The sequence below is a fragment of the Leuciscus leuciscus genome (genome assembly GCF_965113295.1).
Source record: "Leuciscus leuciscus genome assembly, chromosome: 1".
Taxonomy (NCBI): Eukaryota; Metazoa; Chordata; class Actinopteri; order Cypriniformes; family Leuciscidae; genus Leuciscus; species Leuciscus leuciscus.
Window position 1 is genome coordinate 26,062,075 of NC_138725.1, and position 6,117 is coordinate 26,068,191.

Below are 6,117 nucleotides of genomic sequence, written 5' to 3' on the forward strand. Positions count from 1 at the left end.
CAGAAACAATTTTGCTAGATAAAAGGCATTTCAGTTTTTAAATATGAAAGTCCAACAGAAACTTATAGGCTACTCAGTCTTTCACTACAATCAGTGTAGTGAAATAAGAGACTTGAGTAATAGAGTACACAAATAAATCTCAACTGAACAATTAAAGGGTTAGTTCACCCAATAATTAAAATGATTTACCTGCCGACCCAGATAGTTAGTAAAGACAATGTTTAAGTGACTACAGTGGCTCAACCATAAGTTTATCAAGCGTCGAGAATACTTTTTCTGCGGGAAAAAAAAATAAAACAAAAAAACGACTTTATTCAACTATTTGGTTATTTGCTTATTTTTTTTATTTTTTTTCGTACAAAAAGTATCTCGTCGCTTGATAAATCATGATGATCAGTTTCTGCACATAAAAACTGTTACGTGTTAGAGATCTAATTACTTTAATACAATGTAGGCCTAGTAGGGGTGGGCGATATGGCAAAAATATCATATCACGATTTTTTTCAGAAAAATCACGATTCACGATTTTATCACGATTCTTGGTTGTTGCTTTGTTTTACTATTTTGTGACTGAGCATTACAGCCAAACTAATGACTATATTTTAAAAACAAAGCCTTAGGTAACAAAATATAAAATAAAAAAGAATGGCAGACGGGGCGAAGATAAAAATATTTGTCATTATTTTCTTTGTTATTAAATATTAAGATCAAAGATACACATTACACATACACAACTTAATATACAAATTAAATAAACAGTGCTTTATGTTTTCAGCTACAGTAGGTGCATTTAACAGTAGCATTGAAGAAAGTAATTAAATGAACAAAAATTAAAATAAAACAAAACATAGCCTAGACTTCACTGTATAAATTATACATTGATACTTATTAAAGCTACCATTAAAGTGATCAGTCAAGAGCAGTGAGTGATTTTCTCTTTGCATTTTGTTGTTTTATTAACATTAAAGGTATAGTTCTCCTAAAAATTCAAATTGTCATAATTTACTATCTCAAGTTGTTTTAAACTTGAATAAGTTTCTTCTGTTGAAAATAAAAGTTACTGAGCCACATTCTTCAAAATATTAATATTAGAAAAATATTAGAAGGAAATTAATACAGGTTTGGAACAACATTAGAGTGCGTAAATAATGAGAATTTTTAGTTTTGGGTGAACTATCCCTTTAAGGACAAGCGGCAGCGTGTTTACTATTGCTACTGTCTCTTTAAGAACTGCGCGCGGCGAGTCTAATATAAACGCGTTTGACAAGCAGATTTTCTCTCAGTTTTCTCAAGTTTGCTTTCACTTTAGACATAACCGACTTTGTTTATGTAAACCTTGTGTATAGTATTAGCACAATAAGACTCGAAATATAACTTAGGCCTAGTCTAGTATCCAGGCGCTGATAGACAGGCTTTTAGTGCATGTGAGATTCACATGTATAACTTAACGTACGCACTGAGAAACGCGCATCAGCACGCAAATTAAATGTTTAACCAACAATTATTGCACATGCAAATTATGAACTTTTGTGAACTGCAGTGTCCCGTTCCGCTGCGTTAACATTTTATGTGAATATACGTCGCGTTGTTCAGTAGGACAGACTGACAGAGGCGCCAGAACAGCAACTGATAGATGCACGATACTACGATATTTCTTAAAAAGCAGGTCGTGGAGACATTTTAATCGTCCACGATCAAAAATCGTCATATCGCACACCCCTAAGGCCTAGTTATCATAAAATCAAACCCCGTTTCAGTTCATAGTTAAGCTATGTTGCGTGTTTGAAGATGAGTGTCATTAGTGCTTGTCTTTGTATTATTGATGTTTTATCCATGTCTTGGGTGTCACGATTCTCCAAATCCTCGATTCGATTACATTTTCGATTCTAAAGTCACGGTTCGATTCGATTCTCGATTTAAACAAAAAAATTGAAAGCACAAGATATTCCATTTTTAGACTTTTATGCAGTATAATAATATCTGACCTTTGTTCGCAATGTACCACACACTACATTGTCAAATTTAAAACGTTTATTAACAACATAATGTAACAATAACTTATATCTTCAGTCAATTGGAAACTTAAACAATATAACCTATTACCTATTATAGTCCCGGGGCTCCCTGGACTCCTCAGAGCAGTCACAGGCGAATAGCACAGCGTTTTAAATTGGGTTCCCACAGCATTTGCAATGCAGTACGAGAGAACGTTCTCGTAAGGGACCGTACTTGGTTACTTGCGTAACCTTGGTTCCCTTAGAGATAAGGGAACATTGCGTTGCCTTGCCTTGCCATGCTATTTCGCTCATATCTTGTACTTTGCTTCAGTCGATTTAAAACTTAAGTCCTTTGGCGAGTTTTCTCTGAATTTGTACACTTCAGCCACGTCCAAATTGGCGCGCTCGAGGTTAGCAGGGTGCTAAGCGCTCTCATTGAACCGCACACCACTGCTAACTCGCCATAGGTTCGTGCAGTTGCCGCAGCACAGCCAATCAGCTCGCTCAGACGAGCTATGATGCTCTCGCTGTGCAGCTGCTATGCATTTTAACCCTCTGGGGTCTATGGTGTTTTTGGGGCCCTTGGGATGTTTTGACATGCCCTGACATGTGTGCTATAAATAACTTATAAATTATAAATAACTTTTTCAGTTATTTATAAACATGTTAATGGCAAAGGTGTAAATTCACTCTATATAGCACAAACAGGGCTACCATAATATGTGAGCAACATGTAGATGTTTGTATCTTTAAGAGAATAATGTTTATGCATGGTTATTGAAAAAACTAAAAATGAAAGTTGCTGAAATAAGACCACAAAACTCATACTTAATATATGTGTCCACAAGACTTTTGACTAATGGATCTTGTCGCTTCGAGTTCTTAGTCTTGCTTTATCGTTCACAAAAAAAACAATACATTGATTTAAATTGTGTAAAACAGGTTTTGCTTGGAAAGCCAATATGTGAGGGGGGCGTGAAGGAGGGGTGGTTTACACCTGAGAATACAATGTCCCACCCATTATGCGTAATGACTTGCATAATGAGCCATTCATTCAGGTGTGACACTGACTGAGCCAAGAATGAATGCAAGGACAAAATATATATTTAGAAGACTTATATTGACCATTAAAGATTTTGCTTACATCTATATTGTAAATATGTTTAGCTATTTTATTAAAAAGGTTACAATTACAACAATAATTACAATTTCAACAATATTTAAAGTGTACTCTTTTCTTTGTAAAAAAATTATTATAGGCCTACATTTTATCATATGTATTCATTAGTTTGAATAAAGCCAACATTGGAACAGCTAACATCTTAGTTGATGACTTTATTTTTGACAAAAAAATAAAAAAAATAAAAAAATAATAATAATAATAATAATAATAATAATAATATATATATATATATATATATATAACATATGAGCAGAAGTTGCTAAACAAAAGCTTATTTGATGTGGCAGTATATTCTACAGTAAAAACTGTACCCAAATCTAGTCAACAAAATGTTGTCTTTCATATTTCGCCTGACTGTAATGTTGTTTTTATGAAATATTAGGGCATATAATTGTTAACACATGATCAAAAATTGGCAAACAAAAGCTTATTTGAGGTGGCAGATATTTTACAGTAAAAATGTATAATCTATCCAAAACTAATCAACGAAATGTTGTATTTCATATGTCTGTAACATAGGTATTTCGTTTTTATTATAAGAAATATAAATGTTAATTTGCAGTTTAATACGTTGCTTATACAAATACATTTTATTTCAACATATTTCAGTCGATTTTTACTCAGTAGGCCTATAGCAATACAGTTTGCTAAAAGCGAAACATTCATTCACACACAGAAACGCGATTCAAATTTAAACCGTCTTATGCGAGTTGTGGTAAACGGCGTGCATCGCTGCCGTTCATTCATTCACACACAGAAACGCGATTCACTTGAGAATGAAAAAAAAAAAAAACTTACTACAGTATTCCTCAGCTCAGCTGAATCTGTTGCTCCTCGAAATACCAGCACTTCTGAGGTACATTTTCCATTATTATTATTACAATAGTATTATTCCTCACAGCGCCGCGAGACGGTGTAAATAAGTACAATGATCTGAATAAACTTGATGTGTTTTTTCGAGCTGAAATGGGCGTTCACAGTTTGCATGGATTGCCTCAGTCATTTGCGTTTGAATAGCGCAAGCTCTCAGTGGGCGGGGTCACATTAAAAATAATTAGCAGAGATGAGAACGACTGACATCTCGCTCTTTTCATACAGATTGCATAAACTGAGAATATTTGTTATTTATAAAAAATACTTAATTTAAAAGAAGAGAATTCAAGCTTCATGCCTGTGTGTCTGTATGCCTGTTTGACTGAGTATTCGCTGAGTTATGGTTCATTTTCGGACGCGTTTCAGAATGGACTTCACTGACAGAGAGAAGGCAGAACTCGCTTCGTGTTTATTTTTCTTTATTTGGAAAAAAGCACAACACTTTGTTTTTATTGTGAGTATACACAAAAAAAATACACACTTAACAGGATCGATTGATGTAGGAAACTCCTATGGAAAATCAAAGTCAACAGAGTATTTTTGAGTCTCTTTTACATTGATCAAAAAAAAGCGAGCTGGTATCGCCGGCGATACCGCCGACCCCAGGGGGTTAAAATAAAGGCTTCAATATTCTCGAGAAAAGGAGTTTTACCTATTACAGGCAAGCCGAGGTGACGTGACATATGGGGCGTGGCAGCATCGACGATTCCATTTTTTTATTTGATAATCGAGAATGAGCATTAATTTTGATCGATTTCGATTTGACACTCTTATCTTTCAATAGAGCTGTTTTATAGGCTTTTATCATGTATCCAGACTCAAATAATGTGTTTCTAACAGCAAACACTCAGAATAAAGTGAGATGATCTGCTGATGATCCTGAATGGCTTGTTGAATGAGTGTTGATAGTCTGAGGCTCATCAATATTAACAGATCTGCTAAAAACACTTTATTTCATGACAATAGTTCCTGTTTTCACCTCATTTATTATGCTGATGTCTTCAGATCTCCTGTAAATTGAAACTTGAAGCTCATTTCATTGGTGTGAATATAGACTGAGAGTAATTGTTGGTTTCTATATAGAGAGATAAGCCGCGTTTCCATTAAAGATTCGTGCAAAACGTTTGCGATTCTTAAAAAAAAAGTTTTTTTTTCTTAAATTTTTTTTTCTAAATATCGATAAAAAAAACTATTGCGAAATGACGGCGTTTCCATTAACCGATGTTATGCGACTAAAACGTAATTTTTTCCTCTTGCAATAAGTCATTACAAAAATCATGGCAACGGACGTTGGTAAGTTTATATATCACAGCCACATACCGCACTAGACATTATTATGATTGTGGCATTTCTTTGAGGTTTAGAATCCAGTATTTCTGTCATTCTTTTGTCTTTTATGAATTTAATAAAGAACTCCGTCTCGTATTCTGTCCAAACACACCGCGCCTTCTAAGTCAGGTGACTGTAAATGCGTAAAAACTGTTTCTATTGCAGTTTTGCGAAATATTTCTTTTTCGAATTGCCTAAAAAACCACCTCATGCGAGCGTAAAAACCTTTTTGCGATAAATGGGAGTTTTTGCAAGATGTATGTGTTTCCATTGAGCGTATTTTCAATTCGCAATTTCAATTTGCGCAATTTGAAGGGTAATGGAAACGTGGCTATAGACATAAATGCTTAAATGTCATTTAGTATTACAAACTCAGTAACTGATAACTTTGGTTTTTGCAGATCAGCTCCTCCCACAGCAATCACATCATCATTGAAGCTCCTCCCACTGTAATTCTCCAATAAATGCTGGAATATTCCCATCAGCTACAAGTGAAGACGAGCAGCAATGCATCAGGAAGAGCTGAAATCTGTAAAGACTGAGTTTATTAAAGAGGACAATGAGAACATGAGTGATCCAGAACCCTGCAGAATGAAACACACTGAAGATCCTGAAGAACAAAGAGGTTAGTGTTTATTCTTCATTCAATTATGATGCTGAAGAACATTCGTGTTAGAAACATTCAAGCACTTCATCACATTTAGATTAACAGTTACACTATGAAATAGGTACTGA

The 6,117-nt window shown here is 34.5% G+C and overlaps 1 long non-coding RNA gene across 1 annotated transcript; it reads right to left on the reverse strand.

Moving 5' to 3' along the window:
• Positions 1-321: 321 nt before the first annotated feature.
• On the reverse strand, positions 322-5,775 carry LOC309503835. Its single transcript, XR_014207886.1, has 2 exons — positions 4,655-5,775; positions 322-2,535 (listed from the first exon to the last, which is right to left on the reverse strand). It is a non-coding gene; the product is annotated as an uncharacterized lncRNA (long non-coding RNA).
• Positions 5,776-6,117: the final 342 nt, after the last annotated feature.